Source organism: Ambystoma mexicanum, chromosome 4p (genome assembly GCF_040938575.1).
Source record: "Ambystoma mexicanum isolate Mex_15411 chromosome 4p, UKY_AmexF1_1, whole genome shotgun sequence".
NCBI lineage: Eukaryota > Metazoa > Chordata > Amphibia > Caudata > Ambystomatidae > Ambystoma > Ambystoma mexicanum.
In genome coordinates, this window is record NC_090927.1 from 1,103,553,061 (window position 1) to 1,103,578,678 (window position 25,618).

The window sequence follows — 25,618 nt, forward strand, 5'->3', positions numbered from 1 at the left end:
AGAGGGACATTTTGCATTTATATTTATTTTGCTAGAATTTTAGGATTGCTGCAGTAATATGATGCAAAACATAGTTACAATTGTGAAGTATCCTTTTTACAAACAAATGTTGCTTCTTTAGAGAATACTTGCATTGCACAAAAGTATTTTTCAGAGTTTGTGTTGTGTGCATTTATCATAAAGTTGCATCTATGTGGTGTTCAACACATTAATGTGTAGTAGAACATTTACCACAAATGTAATACTTTGTTTGAAGCAAGACATTTTCACTACACAACTGTTTTGTTTATGTGTTATATTCATTTTTTAAGTTAAGTAATGATCTGGTTGCTTGTCGCATACTATTTAGACTCTTGCTGAGGCAAATTATTTTTACACATAGAATTTAATTTTGTTGAAACAGTGCCAGCCTCATCACGAGTTGGGCGGCCCAACTGTATTCGCGTTACCGCCCAACCCTCGGGCGGTATTACCACCAGATAATGGGTTGGGAGGTAACTGTAATTCCCCATTTCCTATTGGCTCCAGTGGAGCCAAATGGGAATTTTCAGCGCAATTAGCGCGCGCTAATAGCGCAGCGCAAATTGTGCCCAAAAATTGAAATTTTTCTGGCACATTTAACCACAGCTTAGAGCTGGAGGTAAAGGCTGCCAGCCAGAGATTGGGTGGACCCTTAAATGCGGCGGTAATAGCCCAACTCTTGATCAGGCCATGTGCATAATACTCCCCACCTTAAAACCTTATTTGGGGCATGGATTAGTATTCCATGTTTAAACATCCATTAAAACTTAACTTGGGGTCAATCTGGTAAATGGTGCTATAAATTGTCAGTGGCAGCAGGGTCGTTGGTCAAGGGTGAGTGATTGTCATTATACCAATAACAGGGGCCACAGCCTCTTTCAAATCTTCAAGACTACGCTTAAAACATTCTAACTCTGACTTTCCAGTCAGTCTAAGCGCTGTTACAAATCAACAATGAAATGGTTGCATTTGCAAAATAAATAGAAATTCCTCAAAACATGTCCCTGTAGTGGTAATCCAGTTAGGCATTTACATTTTTATGTAGCACTTTCTGCAGAATTCCTCCAACTTCCATGCTCTGTTATTATTAGCTCAGTTGATAGTTTACTGACTTCTGAAGGATGTAAAGCAAACTCTGGAGTGCCAACATTTGACCATGAGATTAAATGTAGATTTTTAGCATTGAAACACTGCGCTATCATGTCATATCACATCACGGGCATACCATTAAGCACTACTAGTTCCAGTAAAGGAGGACTTTCATTAATCATCAACAGACAAGTATGCTATCAAACCTCAAAACAGATAATGCAAGTCATGTTTGCTGTACTGTGTAAGTTGCCAGGTTTGTTTGTGTCTTAAAAAATGTTAATGTATACAGTAGAGATCAAATGTACAAACCTTTGTAGAGGAAAAATGAAAGGCATACTGAGTGACTTACACAAATCATTTGTTGTTGTTAGGTTGAATTCCTTTTAATTACGGTTTACTAAATTCCTACAATGTGGAGTTTTGCTGATTCTGTAAGCAGAATTAGCCTATGTCGCTATCAATGCTATATTAGTTGTATCTGTGGAAAGCCTGCACTGCAGAGGCAATGAACTGTTCTATGTGGGTGGTGCGCCCACTTCTCTTATTCTATTCTTATTCTATGTGAGGAGAGCTTGGATCACTTACCCCCTTGCTGGGCAAGTTCTTTGTGAGTGGACTTTGGACTGTTAAGCCTTTGCTGAGTCCGTTCTATACAGATCTATCTTGCATTTCTGAGGCTGTTCATTTGCCTGTTCAATGTGGGGGTGCTTGCACTGTTCCATCCCATGCAGTTTCTTCTCTATGAGAGTGGAACCTCTACTACTGTGACTGACTTCACTGTGGTAATCTTGTATTGTTGAGACTCAGGACGTACCTGATATATGTGAAGAAAGAATGATGTACCGAGGTCCAAGACATACCTTTCTACATTAGGAGGGGTGCGTGCACTCCTGAAGCCTACATTGCACCTGTTCTATAGATCCATTAATTCTCTGTTCTCTGGGTGGGTATCGTCTACCCTTGCACTGATCCACTTCACCTGCTTTACATGATGAAAGCTTGCATTAATGTTGCTCTGATTCTCCTGATCAGCTTCTACTCAAGATGACCAGTTCTGTGTGAGCAAAGCTTTAAGAGGTGTATGCTGCTGTTGTACCTATTCGTTGGATGAAGGGGAAGCTCACAGTGTTGGTGCTAATCTGCTCCATTTCTGATAGGTGTTTGTTCTACTGTACACTGATTTATCTGTTAATTTGAGAGAAAATTGAAAGATGCTTTTCCGTTATGATGTGGACCGCGTCTACATAATGCTTTGCAGACATGCAGTGGCTAGATTTTCACACACTTTTTACTGTTATGGTGGGAAAAAACAATTTTGTAGTCCTTTGAAATCATATTTACTCTCAAAGTTTAAAAATAGGGAGTAAAATACTGCCACCACAAAATCTTATCTGGAGCACTATCTGAAGGTGGCAATGCTCTGTTGTAGTCAGTTCTGGGGGAATGCCACACCATCATCAAAGAGAAGTGGAAGGTCCTTAATTGATTCTGACACCACCGATATGGCCAGTAGCCCTGTGTGGGTCAGCCTTGCTTTCACAACATTTACAGTGCATGAAGATGGGCGTTGTGGCACACTGTGCAAAGCGAGGAAGCTGCAGAGAAATAGCCAGGTAAGAAAACATTCTGCAATGTAAAAATGAAGAAAAGGACTTAAAATATGTTACTACCAATTGATCAGTTGAAAAGAATAAACAGAAATGGGGCCCATGGGAGACTTATGGGTTTCTGGGCTAAACCCACATCAGACCTTTGCTATGCATCCCCTGGCCTCACGCTCATTAATAATGTCAAGGTACCGTTTTCAGTCTTGCCACAACATATTTCAAACTGAAATCATCTTAGAGAGCTAGATCTAGAGATTTAGAAGCTGCTGTTCAGAGTACTCAAACAGCAAAGGAGATAACTGCTCCGGGTGTAGCAAGCATGGGGAAAGTACGACCAACTAAATGCAGTTTGTGAGAAATGAAAACCTGACGGTGGTGAATAAAAGCGATTTACTGTGCGTCAGAGACCGATAAAGGGAGCTGAACCACAGTACAAGTAAGTGTGCTCTTCTTAATTTCAACTTTTTTGTGAGGCGTCCCATCTCTCAGGGTTGCAAATAGATTCTAATGATTAGTTCCAGGGAAAACAACAGAGCAAAGGGGTTAACAGTCAAAAACACAAAGAGGAATTATTTATTTTCGTGCACAGCAAATGATAATCTCTACAGTTTCTAAAGGCATAATATATTTTCATGGGGATTTATAGGGCCTCATTACAAAGTCGACGGTATGGAAATAAAGTGCTGGTCATAACACCAGCACTTTTCCGGACCGGCCAACTACAAGTTTGCTGGTAGGGTGGAGGATTTACCTCCAACTCTGAGCTGGAGTTAGTTCTGCCACCCTCGCAGCAAAACATTACCGGTATTACCGGCCCGGTAACACTGGTGCCAGTAATACTGGCAAATCCCCCCCATGGAGTCCCATGGGACTCCATGAAATGGGGATTTACCAGCGTTTCCACCACTTGGAATCTGCCAGTAATTCCGGCAGACCAAGTGGCGGAAATGGTATTACAGGCGGGATGCCAGCAAATCTGTGATGAGCCTCATAGCCTCTGTTCATACAAAACATTTAGACTTCAATCACCAAACTATCATTTCTTGACCAATGCCAGCAGAAAACTGCTATCTAGGGATGCAAGACTGTCCTAAGATCCTAACCAGGGATCAAAACACAGTCACACTCTCACTGGAAACATGATACAGTGACAGGTGGTGCAGTTTTCAGAACAAAAGCGAATGGGTCCAAACTGGAGACATTTGGATTATTTGCCCATCATTCATCTTGCGGACCAATGTTTGCATCAGTGAAACATGAGGTCAGACATTAAGGAGGTAAATTGTCTCCCAATCTTTGAGACACATTTTCTTCAAGGTTTGCAGCATAGCATCCTCAAAGAGTAACAATAATGACACTTGAGGATCTGCTTTGTGTACTGCACATGTCAAACGTGTCACCCAGAGAATCTGACTGACCTCTCTCGTTCACTTCAGCACTGATGTGGGGCGTGTTCTGCACCACAATCATGTGTATGGAAAAGGGATGCTTGATCCAGCAGCAGCAGACAAACGATTTCTTTTACTGTAACCAAGGGCAGGCCAAATTCTAGATGTTACCCAATGAGTAATCGTTTGGTGACGGAAGGCCCATGACCACCAGGATTCAGTACACATGAAATTTGAATTATAAGATGCCTCTGTTGCAATAGAGTAATGTGATGGGATCTCGACTGCAGGTTCTTGGAAGGGAGGACAATGTATGCTGTTTATACCACGTTCCTAGATCATTCATTGGTAAATGTGAGGATTAACTGAAACCTCATACAATGCATCATGTATTATTATTTTAAATAGAGGGTCCCAAAACCCCTGCTACCCAACCCCACCTCCCCACACAATCCTTACCCCTAAACATATCTATATATCTTACATTGCCACAATGTCCTAACCACTATAGAAAAACTTTAATCTCGACTCTCATGCTCAGGAAGCTTGATTACGGCCCAAGCCTACGCCTCTGCCTTCCTATCGGCACCTTCCACCTTCTAGACAAACTCTTCAACTTTCCTACCCAGACTCCCTACAACTTAACCAGATCCTCTCCCACTTCTTCCTACCAACAAAACACTGGTTGGCTCTCCAAGAACTACCACTCTCTTTTCAAGTTCCTTATCCTACTCTACAAAGCTATCAATGGTCTTGCTGCTGCATACCTGTCTCATTGCATTTCAGTTTACTCACCATCTCGTTCCCTTCGATCCTCTGCACTCGACCTCACTGTGCCACACCTTCCCTGTGCCTCTGCTTATAGCCGCACTTTCTCCCTACTTGCCCCGCTCCACTGGAACTCATAACAATCAAAGACAGCCCAACTGTGGATCTCTTCAAAGCCTGGCTTAAAATTCACTTAACTTGCTAAAGAGGGAGCTCCCCTTGCCCACTCCCCATCATCCCTACTTGACCCCACCACTACCTCCAGTGATGCTAAATAATGTAATTGTGTATATTTAAATAGTACGCCTCTTTAGTTTGAAGCACTTGCACTCTTAGGTTAATGTTACATTTGTAAGTCACTTGTTTTCTTATTTGTATATTTTTTTTCTGTTTGTTGTGCCTGGTATATGTCACACACTTTTACACCCTCATAAACTGGCTCATCACTTGTTCTCACCTTTGGGTATTGGAAAGGCACACTTCATGGGAATGCCTCTGCCATCTGTAAATGTTTTTTTTGTACGTCATATCTGTTTGAAGTTGACATCCCTGTTCTTCAAATAAATACCAATATAATTTCATATAATTAAATTACAAGGATGAAAGGACAATACACCAAAATTGTGATCTGATTAAGGTGAGTCTAGCAAGGAACGGGCTACTCATCGAAATCTCTTGACTCTGTATTGAATAAGAAGGGATGATACTAAATTGTACATAATTGCATCATAATACTGTTTTGTATAATGTTTTGCATGCACTGTATTTTTAAGATTGCTCGTAAGGTGCAAACTGTATTTTGATTTGCTGCTAATTGTGCAAAATGTGTACATGACAAAGTATTTTACTCAAGCTATCTAGTACTGTTTTCGATAACATGACTTTTAGTACATTTGGAACAGATCATTTTTTGATTGTAGTGCTTCCACTATTCAGTACAAGGTTGCAATAACCACTTTGTTTTATGATGTACTCGAGACAGTGTACTATCATTTATCTCAATCAGAATATATGTTTTCTTTCCAAATACTACCTGTTGACACAAAACATGGTAAATGTATATATCTAATTCGGATCTCCATCAAATTGGTATGCAAGTTGGCCCCTCTGACTATAATAAACTAGAAATGAATAGTTATTTGTTGTCGGTAGTGATACCACATGACCAGGTGGACCTGCTCATATATCCAATGTCTGAACTGATAGTATTTTATTAAATAGTACCCGGCCGGGAGGTGAGGGTGTGACAGCCTCCCAGCCAATGAGAAGGTTGGAACGGGGGAGGGGATTACCAGACGGTAATACCGCCGCCCTGAGCCTCTTCAGGGATGGAGGCCGCCATTATTCCCACACTGGGGAACGAGGTAAGTGCTTCTTCCTCGCCATCTTCTCCCCTCCCTGCCTCATCCACAGATTTTCCTTCCCTCGCACACCCCACTTACCTTCTTTTTGTTTCCTTTTTTGGGAGCGGACGTGCTGGGAACACTTCTGTCACAATGCATCCGCTCCCGATTTGCAAAACGCCACGTAAAAGGAAGAAGGGACTATGTGTAGTCCCCACTCACCTTTCCATGGACGCCATTTAATAAAATATCATATTTTTTTTAATGGCTGCCATGGAAAGGGTGAAGGGACTAGAAGTAGTCCCTTCACCCTTTCCATGATGGCCATTTTGTTTGATTATAATTTACAATTGCTGCCATGGAAAGAGAGAGTGGACCTCGTTTTCCATTCCTTGGCGGATATTTTTTTTTTCAGTTGCAAAACGCTGGAGCGCGTTTCGCAAATGAAATTCGCAAATGAAAAATAAATGCTTTTAGTACTCCCGTCTTACGGGACGGGTACTAATAGTAATAAGAACCTCACGGGGGGGGGGCATTACCTCTTGAGGTAATGCTCCGAGCCGAGCGTTAACTATAGGGCCTGGGACATAACATGAAGTGATAATGCCCCCCCTGCTTGGGTCTAATTGCTTAAGTAGGAACCTAGATATACATTAGCCATAAACTGAGCTAAGCCACAGACATGTTTTTGGGTGGTGTAATAAGCAGCTGCCATGATTATGGAGGTGGTGTGGAATGAATGCTGATTGGTTGTCTAGAACGCATGAGCCCATTAGACAGTTTGTCTAATATGTCTGGCTCAGTGCATAGCTTGGGATAGCCCAGTTATGCTCCAACAGTGCTGTGTCACCGAAGTATGCGTCACACATGTAGGTTGGCTAAACAGCATGGGAACCTAAATGGGGAAGCACGTGGACAGGGAGTTGCTTAGTCAGCTAGCATCACATTATAAGGAAAGATCCTTTAGAGCAGTGGTCTTCAAACTTCTTTGGCCTGGGCCCCCCCTCTGAGGGAAATTTGGGCAGGCCGGGCCCCCCCAAAAATGCCAAATGGACAGTATGTACAAATGGCTATGAACTATTGCGCACCGTTACGACACCCTACTCCCAGTATAGTCCCCCACCTGCTCCCATCACAGTCGCTGGGATCCCTCATCCCACTCCTACCCAATCCCTGGGAACTCCCCCACCCTATCACTGACGCTGGGCTCTCCCCACCCTGCTCCCATCACTATCCCAGTGCTCCCGTACATCCTGCTCCCACCACAGTCCCTGGGCTCACCCCACCCCATTCCCAACACAGTCCGAGGGCCAGTGGGTGCTGGTGAATTTTTTAAGAGGAGGGTCATAAATATTTCCCACAAAAATGGCAATAGCAACTGAGCGCAACGAGGGAGCCGGAACCAATCAATGGGGGTTCGTGGGGAGAGAGGGGTCTGTCCGTGAATTTTTTTTTTTTAAATAATGGGTTCAAATGTTGCCTTTTAGAGCATACTTTAAAATAAAAATGGGTAAAAAGCCAAACAGTTTGCAATTGGTAATGGGGGGCAAAAGGGGAAAGCATGGTATTTTTGACTGGACATCTATGATAGATATCCAGTAAAATAAATACCATCCCTGTCCCCTGGGCTCCACAGCACCCCACAAGTGGAGCTGATTTTGGTAGGTGGGTAGGGGGATTGTGCAACAAAGGCATTTTTAAAATGCCTTTGTTGTACAACCCTCCTTCCCTCCTCTACCCCTCACTCTCCAAAATCAGCTCAACTGACACACACACACACTTGCGACTGGGGAAATGAACTGTCAAAGGAAAACAGTGTTTCCCTTTAACAGTTCAACCAGCCCAGGAGCCCTCCCTTCAGCTGGAAAAAGCAGCTGAGGGTGTGCTGCGTGTTTCGCTGGGCTGGCACCTCGGCTCCTCCATAATGGGTGAGGGGGCCTCTGGGTGGAGGCCCCTTGCCCATTATGGATGAGCTGCCAGTCTCGGACTGGTCTATAGGGCAATAGGGCGAGGCCCACACCAAAAATGCAAAATGCTAGTGTAGGGCAGCCAAAAAAGGGCCACCTTTTTGGCCAATGTGGACCAATTTGATTAGTTACTTATTATGCAGCTAGTAGTTAGGACCATTGTTGCTGAATAGATATTCTTTAAATATCACACACCCCCTTGGGTACTATTCAAACAGTCTGTGACTAAAGGAGTGAATATCCATTTGCAACTGTGTGCCACTTTTTCATTGGTGCCTGAGGCAGTTTTATGGTCCAGTCCAACCACGTGAGCTGCCCCTGCCCATTTCCTCCAATCTAAAAACAAAATATATATATATATTTTTTATTTTTTTACATTCCATCCTGTGCTCTAGCACCCCCACCCCCGCAATGCGGCTGCGTCCCCTTGTTTGAAGACCTCTGCTTTAGAGTGATGGTGTGTACAACTTAGGTAGGCAAGCAGGATTGTACCGTTCTTGAATGATGCTATAAACCCATGTTCTCAAAGGTGGAGGATGTACCATTAGTCGCTGATGTAACTGACTAAATTCATCAGAAGCCACTTTTCTGCATGAGGCTCATTATGTAGAATCCTATAAAAAAAACTCTGCGCTTTCTGTGTTCGGACGGGTGGGAGGGGGTACATTCTTTGCGACCGGGATCCTACGCCAGTTTCCCAACCCATTTCTGCAGAGCTGTATAGAAATAAAGCTGTCTCTACCGTTGCTGCTTTACACCGCATTTGGTTTACTGTGTGAACGGATGCGGGTTCCGACACCTGTAAGGTTTGATCATAAGAACAATCATAAGAACATGGATCAAAGGCCTTGATATCAGAGCTAATTAGAGGACACACAGGAAACAAGGAGGAATTCTTTCCTTTGAGGGGTTTTCTAAAGCCCAAATGAACCGAACAATTAGGTAACAACTTGTGAACTTCTCCAGAATGAGCTTAAAATTGCATTTGTATTTCTTAGCTTGAGTTTATTTATGCAATGCCCCTTTCTAAAGAGGTTAGGAACTAGTAAAATGAATTCTGCAAAGGTTAAAGAGACAAAAAAAATGAATTTAACACAAAATGAAAAACTAAGCTCTGTTAAAAATAAAACAGGAATCCGATAGAAAACAGCTCGGGCAGAATGACGTTGGAAAAAATGCAACTAAAGTGCTGACATTCTAGGTGGGGTGACAAAAGGAAGTCAGCGTTTCTGACTGGAACCATTCGGTGTGGACGCTGACTTCCTTCTCAGATGAGCTAACAAGCCAGCTTCCAGCACCCTATCCAGGGTGACTCTTCCACGCGCTCCAACGCGAGCCTGCTCGACACCCTTTTTTGCCTTGATAAAGACTTTGGTTGAAACGCGCGTCGGCTTTTTTCTGTTTTTCACCACTCGGGCACAATATGCCTCAATTGTTATGTTGCATCTGAACAAATAAATAACAATGCACTACAACAACCCAAGACTGAATTGTGAATAACTAACGACAGTGCTTTAAGTGGGCCGGGGCCTGCCGGGGCCGGGACCCGGCAGTCTCCAAAAAGTGGGGCTGAGCCGGGGCCCTGCCGGGGCCCCCCGACCTCATCACGCCATGGCAGGACGCATTATCCCGCCGCGGCCGCAGCCGCAACGGGAGATGCGCCCACCACTTTAACGTCAGGCAAGCTGACAGAAGTGCCAGCCAGGCACACCGTGCTGTGCCTGGCTGGCACTTCCGTCAGTCACTGTAACTTTCTCTGATGACCCCTCATCTGAGGGGCCATCAGAGCAAGCTAGAGTCCTTTAGTTTTCCCTCGCCAGGTCACTGACCCTCAGCGAACCCGCGGGCTCCATGATCAAATATGCAGATTAGATCACGGAGCCCGCGGGTTCGCAGAGGGTGAAAGACGCCTCAGGGTCTGTGATCTCTGCTCAGAGCAGAGATCACTGAGCTAGAGGCGCCTTTCTCCTTTGGCAAGGCTTTATAAAAGATGCCTTCAACTGTGTACGTTTAAGCCATCTTTTATAAACGTAGAAATATTTCTATGTTTATAACAGACTGCTTGAATCGTACACAATTCAAGGCATCTTTTATAAAGCTTTGTCACCTTGGGTTTTGTCCGTCCTCAACGCTTTATAAAAGAAGCCTACTTTTCAAGCCGTCTTTTATAAACATAGACATATGTTACAAATGTCTATGTTTATAAAAGGCAGCTTGAAAAGTACACAGACCATAGTAAGGTAAGCACACAAGTGTGCGTAATTTACTATGCTTTGTGCACTTACAAGCCACCTTTTATAAACATAGAAATATGTAACATTGCTATGTATATAAAAGAAGGCTTGAAAAGTCACAAACCATAGTAGTACGCAAACAAATATATAAATCCTCAAATACATTTATATATTTGTTTGCGCACCTTACCATGATTTGTGCACTTTTAGGCCACTCCCACAATGGAAGCCACGCCCCCAAACGAGGGCCCCCCCTCAATTTCTTACCCCACTTAAAGCACTGACTAACGACAGCACTGGACCACCAACTTCCTGCCAGCGGCCGCAACTAACAAGGTTTTGTCACCCCACCTAGAACTTCGAACCTCCCGGGAACCTTGGAGTTTGGTTCCCAGACAAACCATGTGCCAGGCCGCAGGCTAAACCCTGACCACAAGCGAATGGTTGTGCAGGGGACCAGTTTGTCCCGGCACTAAACTCCTAACCCCTTGCAATTAAAGTGCTGAAATCTTTGAGAATGATTGAATTCAATGTTACTTTCCTTGGGGAAATAGAGGTGAGTTGAATAATTAGGAGCTTCCATTGCATGCTGGAAACAGTTAATATTTTCTGTAACCCTTTCAGTGCTAGTACTACCACGGGAATTTTGGATGGGTTTTTTAATGAACAGGCTAAGGACATGACCTGTCAGGTACTTAGTATATTCCATGGAGAAAGCAACAGACAAGTAAGTACTTAGCCCCAAGTTGCTGATAATAAGAACATAATACAACAAATCATACACTGAATACTTGTGCCTGTTTCGTTTTGGGGGGGCGAGAATGTTGTGCTTGGTTCGTTTTGGGGGGTGAAAATGTTGTGCCTGGTTCGTTTTGGGGGGCGAGAATGTTATCTTGATTACATATAGCAAAGACACTCGCACGAGGAAAGCTCATTGTGAATCGCAGCTGAATTTGCAGGAAAGCTCATTGTGAATCGCAGCTGAATTTGCCATCGCATGTAGACGTTGACATACTAAATATATGACACAGTTGGTAGAGAATTGGGAATAGTTCTCAACAGATGTTTGGCCTCTCCATTATATTTCAGATGGCGGACATGCTGAAGTCCCATACTACAGAGGAGGCGAACCGCATCTTTTCTCCGATCGCTAGTGGTAGATTGATAAATTCATGCATACGAGTGGTTATGAAAAGTCAAGTGGGAAGAAAGTGGGTAGCAAAGGTCATACGACCAACTTTAATGGAACAAGGGATAGTGTGAATGAGAAGAACGTGTTGTACTTTGTTAAATGCTTTTCTTAATTTCTCCTGCTCCTTCCCTAATTGAATGTAAAATATGAAGGATCTATGTTGATTTTCGTTTATGTGAGTGATAAACCTAATTTTATCAAAAAGAAGCTGCGGAACACTTTACAGAAAGCCTTTATTGAAACAAGAGTATCTCGAGCCTGGTGTGCTTCGCATAGAACAGTTTACTGTGTGGGGGTGCAGTTGAGCAGAGGCAACACCTTGGCCAATACAATATGACACATGTTACAGTTGCTTTTCATATGCTTACATTACAGATGTTTTGCAATGTACAGACAGAAAGTAAAAATGATTTGCCTAGACTCGACCCATGCCTCCAGGTGCCAGAGTCTGCAACTTTGCCACTAGACAACAAAACCCCCAAAAATGAAGGTTTCTTAAACTGTCCAGGAAACAACTAGAACAGGTAGCAGTTATGGAGGGCAGAACAAGGGGATTTCCTGGTAAGAAGTACTTTCATATTCAGTTTATGCATAGAAAAAAATGCAACTCAGTGACACAGGATATTGATATTAACTTGTCTTGTACTTGAACGGAAACTCATAGAAATCAGGAGAACGTTGTATGAAGATGCCAAAGAAGCTTTGGCCTTTCTGGTAAACTGTACTATATATTAGTATCTGTGACGGTGTGAGCAGCAAATCATTCTGCGCTGCATGTGGGCTGAATCCTCTGGTAAATGCCTGCCTATGGAGCACGCTATTGCCCACACTGCCTTGCTGTCCTCAGTCACACCTTCCGCTTATATTTTATCACCACCAAGTACTGGAACTTATCTTTTTAATTACTGCATCCTCTGCTCCTTCTCTCATGCTGGGCATCTCTTCTTACGCACCATCAGTCATCGTGGAAATGGAAAAGGGACTTTTGTGTCAGCCCTTTTTCTTATTTCCGTGGAGGACATTTTGTTTGTATTTTTGCACTGTTTGTCTTGTTTTTTTTTTCTCTCTCTAAAACAAATGAGCAACAAGGACGTTCTTCTAGGGTTGTTAATAGGAAAGGTCCCTTCTGTGGTGGGCCATACCAAGCCCAGCCTGCTGCCCATCACCTCATGCAGAACGTCAGTGCCACCTGGTAGGGCACATGACAGAAGGCATTCTTTGCTGATTCTAAACGCAAATGCTTTTTTTTGAAGTTTGAAGACTGTGTGACCAACTTCATCAAGCCATGAAGATGTTTGATTTCAGTTAAAAGTATTCAATGGAGGTCAAGGTGTGTATTATTTACGATGCACTTCTTTCATTGGTACATATATTCAGTTTAGATACTTTCTGAGCCACAATAGTTCAAAGAGTAGCACAAAAGGTGGCTATGATTGCGGGTTCTATAGTTAAAGCATGAAAAGGTTGTGAGGAAGAGAGAGAAGGTTGCTTATTGTTCCATCGTTGCACAAATCAGCAACATTTTGAGAACGGTGCGATGAACATTAAAAAATAACTGATCAAACTGAATAAACTCAGTTCAGCAGATATCAAGACATTGTGCAATATAGTTCTACAGATGGATGCTGAGAAATCAATGTTTCACTGGCGCACATTTTTCAGTTTGACAGCAACAATTATGGTTTCTCACCTGAATAAATCAATATTCCAAAATGAAAAACATCAGTGCATTCTTTATCAAAGAATTTAGCTTGGGTCTTCAGTTTTAGAAAGACAACATTTTGCTAGACTTTGTCATAAGCTTAGCACACGAGCCTCAAATATTCTTGTGCATGCTCAGTAACAGGAGTATATTGAGAAAGAAGGGCGCCTGTGAGCATCTAAGCAGGCTGATCTTGGAGACTGCCACTTATGTGATCATATGTGAAATAAACAGTCAATTTGTAGTTGTCTCTAGCTCTTTCGACAATTGTCATTGGGGCCAGTATGTTGTCCAAAATAGATAACCCTCTACGAAATCCAGTTTGATTGTAAGGTAAAATATTATGTTGCTCTATCCATGTATGTAATTCTTTTAGCAGCGCACAAGCAAATACCTTTGCCGGTGCATCCAGCATTGACAGTATTTGGTAGGTAGGAGGATCTGTACGTTCCCCTCTTTTATACACTGGTATGATGTTATTATAGAGCCAACGTTTAGGTATTATGCCTCTGTTACTAATTGCTATACATCTCGTATGCAATATTTGGCCCCACATCTGAGCCCCAATATATAGCAGTGTGTTGCATAATCCATCCGCCCCGGAGCTGCAGATTTATTTAATGATCCTATTATGTTGATAATGTCTGTCAGTACCCCTGTACCTTTCCATCTCGCTTCACCAACTTCTGGTAATATTCTGTGGTTTGCAACCTATAGAGCTAGACATTTATTTTTTCCGTGCTCTTTTTCAAGGAGTCCTCAATACTTAGTTTGGTATTGTCACCATTTTCATTTACGATTTTCCCAAAACCTCTGCAATCGTTCTTTATTATAGTAGTAACAAGTTCCAGCCACTTACTAGTTTCATTGAAAACTTGTGCCGTTTCAGCCACAATTTATTTAGCCTTTTTTCTATTTTACTTGCGTTTATCTTTTCAGTCATGGTCACCTTTTTCCCATTACTCTTCTTCTTTCTAGGGTTTGCCTGTGGATCTTTATTTTATTTGCACTTGCCGCATCTTATTTATTTCGGTGTGTGTTGGATCCATTGTTTTTTTTTGTCTGTTATCTTCTCTTTCACAGTCAAGTTATCAACAAACGCATCATATTCATACAAGTATATCTTCCATTTCTAAAGGGTTTTGTCTATAGGGAATATTAGTAGGTGTTATTTGCAATAGGTCGTTAGTAGCAGGAGACTTTGTTTTCCACTAATTTCCTACCCCTCTTTTTGATGCCATTTAATACGATTGACGCCCCTATTTATATTCACTTCACCAGTTAAATCATTAATGGACTTGGGTATATTATTAGAGCACCAACGTGTTGTAATTTAACAATTGTTACTCTTATTTCTGGGGAGTATCTGCATCTCCTGAACATGCCAAATATTCCCCCTGCTATTAAAGACATAATCAAGGGTGGAGGCAGAGGTAGAGTTTACTCTGGTATAATGAATGACCAGGTGTGTCACCTCTACATCTTCCATTGAACATCCGTATACCACATATTATCAATAAATCTGAACATGCTTAGCTCAGGGGCAACGTGTTTGTGTTGGAAGCAAGACAACACAGGTTCGAATCACGACCCCACGCTTAGAAACCACTGGTTGGTTTTAAGTGCGTTTTAAATGAACAATTATTTCCTTTGCTGTCAGTGTTGTTCTGCAATAGTTCACCATTCATCAAGTTCCGTAAATGTCATTCACGGTCTTGGATTCATAACTTTGTGATGTGATAGGGAGCCTAGCATTAAACATCTCTAATGTTATCACAGTTAACTTCTTATAAGCTTTAACAGTGGTGTCCATTCGTTCTTTCACCATTTTCCTGATCACATGGGGTTCTCCTTGTCCTGCGGGGGTCATATATATTTACAATTCATATTTTGTTATTCTTGTATGAAAGATTGATACCTGACATTATCCCTGCTAATACACTGTTAGTCTTTATTTTCATACCTACTTCAGCTATATTGTGCATGTCCTTAACATTTCAACAGGAGACTCCACCTTGGATCTCCTATAGTGGCTCCCAACCGTGGGTTTTATTAATGTCATTTCTGCCATCAGATACAAATTCTATCAGTGCCTCATGTTTCTTGTTGCACAACTATGCCCAGCTTCTCTAAACTATGACCAGTCCCCATGGTTCATTATAGTGTGTATGTCCTTGTGTGCTTGACAACAGCAGGGTAACTAATATCGTTTGGTTAGGGTCCTTGCATGTGCTTTGTAGCAATGCCAGTAGCCATAGCCATCCTAATCTATCAGTCTGCATTACTGATACTAGAATTGCTAGTGTCTATGTGTACTTGTCTTTGTCCAGTTATTCATATATCAATTGACAATTTGTCAGTTCTCATTTTTACACAATCTTTTAAGCGTCTTTTATACAATCTTTTAAGCGTCCATCATCTTCCATCTGTAGCAAATCACATTCATATCCCCATCTATACAATTCCTTTGAGTATTTCATCACATATTTATTTAGAGTACCAGTTTGGAAACATATCTTCAATCTGCTGAACTGTACATTCTCCCACTGGTCAACAATGATGATATCTTACGATGTAATGAGACGTAATTGTGGCATGCAGTGAAGTATTTGTATCAGAAAGGACCTATCATAGACTTTGAATCTGCAGGTTATTTGCTGCATATTCACTGCTACTAATAATATAATTGCAAATTTCTCATCCTCATATTTCAAGTGCCCACAATGATTTCCTCATGTACTTGGATTGTTTTTCCTGGATTGGGTCTGTTTATTATTGCCATCCTCATCGATACCAAGACTTTGAGTAATCATATCATATTTGTAATTGGGTTGTCATTGGCAAAACAATTATTTGCAGTATAGTTCTTATTAGTCTATACTATCATAGGATGATTTGTCTTTTTCATCTTTTTCTTAGCCTGAGCATGCTTAGACTTTCCTGTCTTTTCAGATTTAGTGAACGGTTCTTGTAAAAACTCAGATTCACAATTATTTTTTTTTTTTTTTTTTTTTAATTTTTTATATGGTTTGTTACAAACCTTTAAAAAAGTACGAACACGATGCAGATTGGAAGATTATGAAAGGCCATCAGCCTAGACAGCCCACAAGAAGAGTGTGTAAACATAGCTTAGGAGCAACCACCGGACTAGGAGACCCTCAAGGAGGATGATCCTATCTGTAAGTCTCTCATTTGACATGAATTTGGCGATACAGTGTTTTGAGTTAATTTTACGATCGCTAGAGCTTCAAGGCTAGGTGTTTTTAGGGGGAGAATGATTCACCCACTTAAGCTGGTTGTTCACCCGTCTCTGATGGCTTCGGCTGTTGTAATTCCGAGTTAATTTCGGCCTTTAGTAACTTCTCCATCATTGATTCTACAAAGAAGGTTAGTTCAATTGTTAAGCTACGATCTGCATCTTGGGAAAGTCGTATCCACCATTCTTCGGCGGACAATGAAGGCTTTGCCCTTATGAATCTTCCAAAGTGCTTTGTGCGTTCCTGTGTTAGACCGCTGCATGCCAACGTCAGATGTTTTAGCGTTTCAGTATCTTTCCCACAGAGTCGGCACGTTGTAGAGATTTGATTCTTGTCATTCTGTATGTTTAGATTTTCTCTGGTTGCAAATTGGTTGAGACGATATTTCATGAATAATGTTCTGCGTTTTCTGTCTGGAAATTTGTGTAGATATGGCTGAGTTTTGTTCAAATTTCTCTCACTGTTTGGCATCAGCTTCATGATTCTGTGTTTTTTGCATGTGTCACCCGTATCAATCCAATCTTGGATCCATAACAAGGATTTAACCTTGTTCGGGTTTTCCTGCAGTAGATTTCTGTCCGCTCCTATATCGCTAAGGATTTTTTCGCAGCGTTGGAGCCACGTTGAGAACACAGAATTACCATGCTCTGTAGCCGAGGGTTTTAGAATGTTGTATTGAATGCTCGGCTTTTTAGCAGATGCTTTACAGAATTCATTTAAAGTGTTCCACGTTATCCTTCCATTAATAGACAGAAGACTCAGCTCATGTCTTATGCAAGCAGTTGGTACGCCAGGCGGTAGGCACAAGACTTTTGACCAGAAGGAATGCTCCAGGGAGGCCCATAGTTCTGCTGGACATCCGAAGGCACATTCAGCTCCGTGGATCAGGGCCGGTATAACTTTTGTCTTATAAAATGTTAAGACAGGTGTTAGTGAGTGTTTCCCGAATTTTGAGTTAATAATGCAAGCCTGCGCTGTCAATTGTTTGCATTTTGACTTGACTTTTCCCACCCATGGAGCATCGTTTATGCTTGAGCTGAGCAGCATGCCCAAATACAGAGATTGTTTTTTTTGCTCAATTTTTTCATCGTTCATTTTCCACGTGAACTTTTTTTTTCCAATGGGATCTTTATTTTTTTGCAGGTCTTGTAGGATTAAGATTTCTGATTTTTGTGTGTTTACATTTAATCCGTTTAGCTGGATGTATTTCGCTAAGATCCCGAGTTTTCGTTGTAGGCCTATTGGCGTCAAGTCCAAGAGGACAAGGTCATCTGCATACAGGAGCCAATGAAGATCTGTTCCATTTACTTTTGGAGGAAAAGTGTTTGCACCTTTGTATGCATCACCTAGGTCTGAGATGAATAGGTTAAAGATAATAGAGGCCAGGGGGCACCCTTGCTTCACTCCTCGATAAGTTTTTATTGGAGCCGATAGGGTGCCGCTTTTGTCCAGCTTTATTTTTATCTCTGTGTCAGTATGTAATGCTTTTATTGCTGAAAGTAGGCTGAGTGGACATTGCCAATCAAACATTTTTTTCCAAAGTAGCTCTCTGTCTATGCTGTCAAAGGCTTGTGATAAGTCCACAAATGCCAGGTAGATCTTTTTGTTTCCTTTTATTGCTTCCATCTTGAGTAGATTTAGCAAAAGAAGATTTAGGCCACAGCCTACACCTTTGACAAAGCCCGCTTGGCGGGTGTCCAGATGACTTGACTCCTGAATCCAATCTTGAAGTTGTTTTTGTATTTGAGTCGCAAATATTTTTCCCACGACATCTAACAAGGCAATTGGTCTGTAATTTTTAGGTTCGGCTCTATTGCCTTTTTTGAAGATTGGAATGACAATTGCGGTTTTCCAACTGGTTGGGACTTTTGCTTCGTTAGCAATTGTGGCAAATAGTTTTGACAGAAAATTTGCCCACTCTTCAGGGTTTTGTTTAAGGATGAAGTTCGTCAAACCATCTGGTCCCGGTGCCCTGGAAGAGGAGCATCTTTGGATACTCTGTAGGATGTCCTCTTTGTCAAAGCGCAAGTCCCATTTTGAAAGCTCGGGGAGCATCGGATCGACGGTGGTGCTTTTTTTTTCGTATACTGAGTTATAGTGGGTGATCCAATCTTTTTCATACACCATGTTTGCTTGGATTGCGTCTTGCGTGCAGTTGGTATTGTTTATTAGTTTCCAAAATTCTGAGGAATTTTTGTTATTGAGGCTGGCAAGCATTGTTTCGCTGTTGTTTTGATACATAATTGCTTTGTGCGAAATTTGCCAGTTTTTGTATTTCTGTTTGCTGATTTTAACCGCCTTCTTTTGTTGTTCAATGTTCAGATTTCTATGTTGCCTCAATTCCTTTCGCAGTTGTTGTTTTCTTTCGCGAACTTGTTTGTCATATCGGTGTATTGGTTGAAGAGAAGGTCTTCTCAACCCCGAATCTACCATCATAAATTGTTGTAGAAGGCAGTTATATTCGGCTCTCTGTTCTGTTGTACTCAGAATATGCTTGTCATAAGATTTTGTTAGGATCTTTACTTCATGGGGTTTTATTCTCAATCGGGATCTGTTGGGTTCAACATATACCTGATTGTGCCATTGTTGTGGCTTTTTGATGTTCGACATTTTGATTACCAGTTCTAGTTGACTATGATCACTGTTCGAGTTTGCTGTGATGTTGAGTGCAATAACTCGTTGTTGCAGACTGTCAGATATGAAGAAATAGTCGATGGTAGAGGTCTGCTTCAGAGATCTCCACGTTTTTTTTGGTGGAATATCCCCCATGATGTTCCCATTTAAGATGATGACATTTCTTTCCTCGAGCTCATCACACCATTTTTTTGCCAGATTTTGTAGCGGAGTTTTGGGTCCAAGCATCTTCGCCTCATTCACGCAGTCCAGATTAAGATCACCACAGCAGATAATGTTTGGGTTATGATGAGCACTGTTTATTCCATCAATTAGGTCGCACACCATTGTTATGAATTTGTATTTCCCTGCATTTTTGTGATGCCAGTAGATGTTAATGATGTGAAATCGGGTTCTGTTGTTATTCACCTCATTTTTTGCTGCAATCACAGAATACTGTATAAAAGGTGATACGTTTATTGTTTTCTCTAAGTTCCAGCCAGAGTTCTTCTTTATCATTATTAAGAGACCAGCGGATGGACGTCCCTTGGCTCTTGTGATGGCCGGGTTTATAGCCAGCTCGTATTCATCAGATACAGGACAGGTTGCCATCCATGTTTCTTGTAAGCAGATGACGTTGTGATCATTACTCCAGTTTTTTGTATCATTAAATAAATGTGTAAATCCTCTCGTGTTCCAAGAGAGTATGTTTATGAACGGGCCGTCTGGCCCTTGTTGGCGTTAGCTTGATTTGCTGCCTAAGGCACCTGCTAGCCAATTCCAGTTTGAGCACTTACTTTGCATTTCTGCACCTTGTGTTTTGTCGTTTTCGATTATTGCTGGGTTTGAATTTCCATTTATTGTGATTTTTATTTGTTCGCCAAGTGTAAAGCGTACTTGGTTTTTGTCGCTAGACTCCTTTTCAATCTGGAGTATTGTTGGTCGCTCAGTTGCGTGTTCGCTGGTGGATCCTGGTTGAGCCGCATCTAGTTTCACAACATGTTTGTTAAGACTTTTGACATCTGCCGGGTTTTCACTTTGGGTGTCGATGGAAAATCTGTCTTCCCGTGATGAGTTTCTTTCTTCATGAATGTCAAATCCCAAGGTCAGTAGGAACTGGATCGCATTCAAGAGTAGGTCACATATTAGTCTGGAGTCAATGTGAAGCCGAACTTTGTCGTTTTGATGATCACTTACAAATTCGACTGTTTGAATGTCGTTTGACTCTATGGACCGAAGGCCGGGCACATGATGTAATAGGCGGAGAACGTTATTTCTATTTAGCGTTAGGCCATCTTTTGTGTCTAAGATGCGTTCCAGAATCAATATGTGCCTCCCAGACTTTTTATGAATCACACTTTGCAGGTTATTTTTTTGAGCGACTTGTCTGCTGGTACTGACATTCTTGTTAGTGATTGATCTTACTGTGGGATCCTTTGGATATGTTTTAAACAAGGATTTACAGGGTGGAGTGTGGCAACTCGAAGTTTCAGGGGCGTCCATCACCTTTGGACCTTTTATTGTAATTCCGGAATCATTTCGGTTGTGTGATGTTTCAATCGGACCATTAGCAGCTCTTAGCCGATTTCTTTTCTCGTCCATTGTCTCGAACTTGATCTTTTGTTGTACTGGATCTGGGGCTTTTGGGTCTTCAATAGGCAGTATTAATTGGCAGATTCTTCCACGGCTTGCTATGTCTTGTGTGTGTTTTATCACCTGCTTATTCTCAGGTTGCGGAAAACTTGGATTCTCAGAATCCTCCACAGTTTGCTCTTCAGTTTCCTCATTGCATGACTCTTCCTCGTAGGTAGAAAAGTCAAGGAGTTCGCTCTGTACAAATTCTGCGCTGTCCTCTATGACAATTGTGTCTTCTGCAATAGGTTTTTCGTTTGTTTTAGAATTTGTCAGAGCTTTTTGGAGACTTTTGCTCGGCTGTTCTGCGTTTACAAAAACGTTCACTGCCTTCAGGTTCCTGAGAAATTTTCTTGAGCCTGGATTATTTCGTTTTCTCTTGCATTTTTGATTTTTTGACTTCTTGTCGAGTTCTTGACTTGGAATGGTCAGATTGGGTTTCAGAAATATATCGTAGGTTTTGCCCTTGCTAGATTTTTGGCCAGCGCTATTTCCTCCACTTGGATTGGAGTCCTCCACTTCATTTGTTGAACATAGAGCTGAAATATCAATTTCATTTGGTGTGTTGAGGGTATTCGCACCATTTGTCTTTTCGCCTGTAGACGGAGGAATTTGAGTGAGTTGTGGGGATTGTGGATAGGTATCTCCAGATCCTATGATGCCATCGGCGTTGGCAGAGATTGTTGGCCACGCTTCTGCATGGGGAGTAGACTCCTGGACAACTGCGGTCTTCTCTTGTTCCAGTTGATTGCAGATATTTGGTTGGCACGTAACAGGGTAATTATTATGAGTAGCTTTCGCCACTTTTGGCAGTGGGCAGGTTTGTGACAACAAGGGACATGTAGTTCCCACGATAGGTGGTTCCATACCTTCTAATTCTTCAAGGCAGGCTTGTGTTGATTCTTTGTCTGGGCATTTAGACAGGCATGGTGGTGCCGTGGTGAGCTGGCTCACCAGTTGTTGATTCAGCCCCTCCGAATCTTTCTTTTGGTTGACCACAGACCTCGATGTAGATTGCAAAGATATCATTGTGTTTGAGTCCATTTCATCCCTTCTTATTTTTTGACTTTGTTTTAATAAACCCAGTGCCTCTTTGGTCACCTCTGCTAGAACTCTCTTATCTTCAGTATTATTTCTCTTTTGGTCTGCTAGGTCCTTAATGGACTGGTCTATTCTTTGAATGTTTCCCCATAATTTGGCAGATGTCATGGCTCCCTGGGTATCTGCAAGAGGCAGTCTCGAATTCATCAAGGCAGACAGGGTTGAGAGATCTTTTATGTTCTCATTAATTTGCTCATACATCTTGAGCATGGGGGCTATCGCTATTGTTAGTGAAGACATGACAAAAGGTCTTAATTCGTTTAGAGCTTCCTTGATTAATTTCTGAGCGTTTGCATCGTTCCTGCTTCTAATTGAAGGAGCTCTATTGCTCAAGCGTTTTGGTTTTGAATTATACCTTTGTTCTTCTGGAGAGTATGCGAGAGATTCATCATTGCTGGAAGAGGCTGGCCGTTCTTCTGGGCTTAGACTGAGAGTTATCTTGGGTGAGGAACATCTCTCTTGGTGATTGTCGTTTAAGTTTAAGTTTATAGAAGAGGTATGGTTGATTAGCCTGGGTCTATTTTGTGAACATTCGAACGGAGGTGACAAACTTTCAACCACCCGTCTTCTTTTTCTTGCGCCACCTGGCCAATGATTCCGCGGGGTAGAGACTTTGACTGGTATTGGTGGTGTTTGTTTTGTTCGACATGGTTCGTTATGTATTTCTTCTAGATTGCATTTTGAGTTGTTGACTACAGCCGATTTCGAGTTTAGAGAGCCGTTTAGCTCAGTCAAGTCTAACAGCAGTTTGTTTACAATAGTCAGCGAATTTTGTTTTTTTGCAGGGGATTGCATGCTTTTTTTCTTGCTGTTGCTCTTGGGGCAAACAGGATCTGCATTTTCTTGTGGCGAAGCAATCCCCGCCTTGTCTTGGCGAGAAACATCATTGCGTCTTTCCAGTTTTTCAAAGGATGGTTTATTAGTTCTGTAGTTTACATCTGTCTCTTCCATCAAGTGTGAATCTGCCGTGCGCTCCTTGCGGCAGTCTGTGTGTTTTTCTCGAGTCTCTATAGTCTCTATGGTACGGTCTGTGTCATTTTCACCAGGCTCGGGTATGATCTCAGGGTGAGTGATGGATATATGGCGCTTTTGCGCAGGTTCGAAGACTCCTGGACAGATCGGCGCGCATTCTAACCAGTCACTTGTACATTCGGAAGTTAGGCGTCTGTCTCTTGGCATTGTGTTCACAGGCAAGGGGTTCGCATCCAGTTCAGCCACCTGGGCGGCTCGCACGGCCAACACTCGCAAACGTGGCGGTTCAGATAAGGAGATTTCCCCCCCCATGATCGCCGTGGAGACATGGTCACCCCACACCTTCCCCCAGGCATGCTGGCCGCCCTGATCTCCTGGCGCATGGCAGACCAATGCGTCATTCGCGGCAGCCTCCTCCTCGGTGCGCCAACTATTGCTCACTGCAGCTGAACCAACTCCCGCAGTTCCCAACATAATAGACCTCGCGGAAGTTGACTGATTGTGCGGTAAGATCTCGTGGTTTTTAGCCACGGGGTGAGTTTGAGATGGATCATCAGCTGTATGTTTCATATCAGATGTCATGTCAGTTATCTCAAATACAGATTCATTAGCTCTCATATTTATGCGAGTTTCATGTGACTTAAATGTTTTGGGGTGCGGGAGGGAGATTGTGCGAGGGGCTGGGGAAGAAAGACCGGATATTTTTCTTACTTGTGTAATCGCAGGATCTTCCTCGTTTGGGCTCGTAGTGCTACTTGTCTCCGAAGATACTCCTCGTTCGGTCTTGCGCAGCTGTAGACGCGTTAACGGGTGGTGAACGCTTCGCGATGATTGCTTTTCGCGGTTCATATTAGCCATACACTGGATGACCGCGGGCTGACAGTGGGTGCCTCGGGTGCCTCGTGAGCCTCCAGAGACTCACGAGACTCTGCACCGACTCCGCGCCGCTCCGCGGACAGAGGAGGTTTTTAAGTCCACACCCCTCTGTTTAGTGGTAGCAATGGAGGAAGGACAACACTTCTCCAACAGGGACTCCAGGAAAAGCAGTGGGTCAGAGACTCACGAGACTCTGCACCGACTCCGCGCCGCTCCGCGGACAGAGGAGGTTTTTAAGTCCACACCCCTCTGTTTAGTGGTAGCAATGGAGGAAGGACAACACTTCTCCAACAGGGACTCCAGGAAAAGCAGTGGGTCAGAGACTCACGAGACTCTGCACCGACTCCGCGCCGCTCCGCGGACAGAGGAGGTTTTTAAGTCCACACCCCTCTGTTTAGTGGTAGCAATGGAGGAAGGACAACACTTCTCCAACAGGGACTCCAGGAAAAGCAGTGGGTCAGAGACTCACGAGACTCTGCACCGACTCCGCGCCGCTCCGCGGACAGAGGAGGTTTTTAAGTCCACACCCCTCTGTTTAGTGGTAGCAATGGAGGAAGGACAACACTTCACAATTATCTTCTATATGCATCTCTACTGTACTCCCATCACATAGTGGCAATTCATTGTTTTGCGTACTCAATATTACTTGATTATTATCTCTATTGTGTATATAGAGTCTAATATCTTTCTGTGATGCATGTTTATCTTGTGTCTGTATGTGTTTTTTTCCTTTTTAATTTCCGTGTTGGTTTAGTCATAATATCATATTGTTTTTCTCAATTTCTATTTTTTCCCTGTTCTTTCCTTCCTTAAGCTCCTATTATGATGTGTTATTGTACTCCAAGACAGATCTTTCCTAGTGTCATTACTACCAAACAGTACTTCTTCATGCTCTTTGTATGATTGGTCATTTACCACATACTATTTGTAGCTACTACATTTTGTTTCATTAACCCAACACTCAAATTCACAACTTCTATCTTTTTTCCCATCCCTTGTAGTGTGTTTAGTCATGAATGCTTCTTTAATATCAAACAATTGTGCTTGATTTCTTTTTCAGTGTGAATCGAATAGCTTCACAAGGGATGTAAATAAATAACTGATCGCCTGCAAATGTGTTGGAGTAAAGTTGGTGTACATATAACTATTAACAACTAGTTAGCTCTATGAAGTGTTTCCCCACTGCTTAACTCCCTGTTTTATTCTCCACCTTGTAATTACATGGCACATTTCGTATCTTCTCCTCATTGCTGCTAGTCAACCCTCTGAATCATTAAAGGTAGAACTCAACAGTGGCATCTGTGGTGCGCATAGTAAACTAGTAGCCAACATGTCAAAGCTGCTATGATGTACACCAACATCTCCTATTACTGTACGCTTAGGAGCAGCTTTCGGAATTTTATAAGGATTCATTTCATTATCGTTAACATGCTCTGTGCTCATTTGCAATCATGCCAATGTGTTGTTAGATATACTATTATGGTCATTCATTGAATTATCCATGTCTATTTCCACTTCCACCAGAGCTAATCCAATAACTTACCTATCAGTGGTAGGTGTCTCACATGTATCGGCTGCTAGAAGTTGGGAAAGGGATTCTGTCATTTTGAATCTCAAACAAGCACATTTATTGGTTACCAGTTTATCCACAGATGGTGCTTCAGTCAAAAACAAAACGAGTTAATAATATGCCTCATGTTTTGTCACTATTGAATGGTTCTTGTAGTATGTGAATAAAAGTTCCTATTTTGATAATCACCATCATTAGTTCACATTCCATAAGACACACAGGTCACTAAGTCACTGCTGTATTTCCAGCAACAAAGTAACATCATACAGGTAATCCTCCTTCT

At 42.2% G+C, this 25,618-nt stretch overlaps 1 protein-coding gene across 2 annotated transcripts in view; it reads right to left on the reverse strand.

Annotated features, from left to right (window-relative positions):
• Positions 1–25,618, reverse strand: part of ADGB (androglobin) — a 2,161,023-nt gene that overhangs the window by 1,165,344 nt on the left and 970,061 nt on the right. The gene's annotated exons all lie outside the window — the stretch shown is intronic.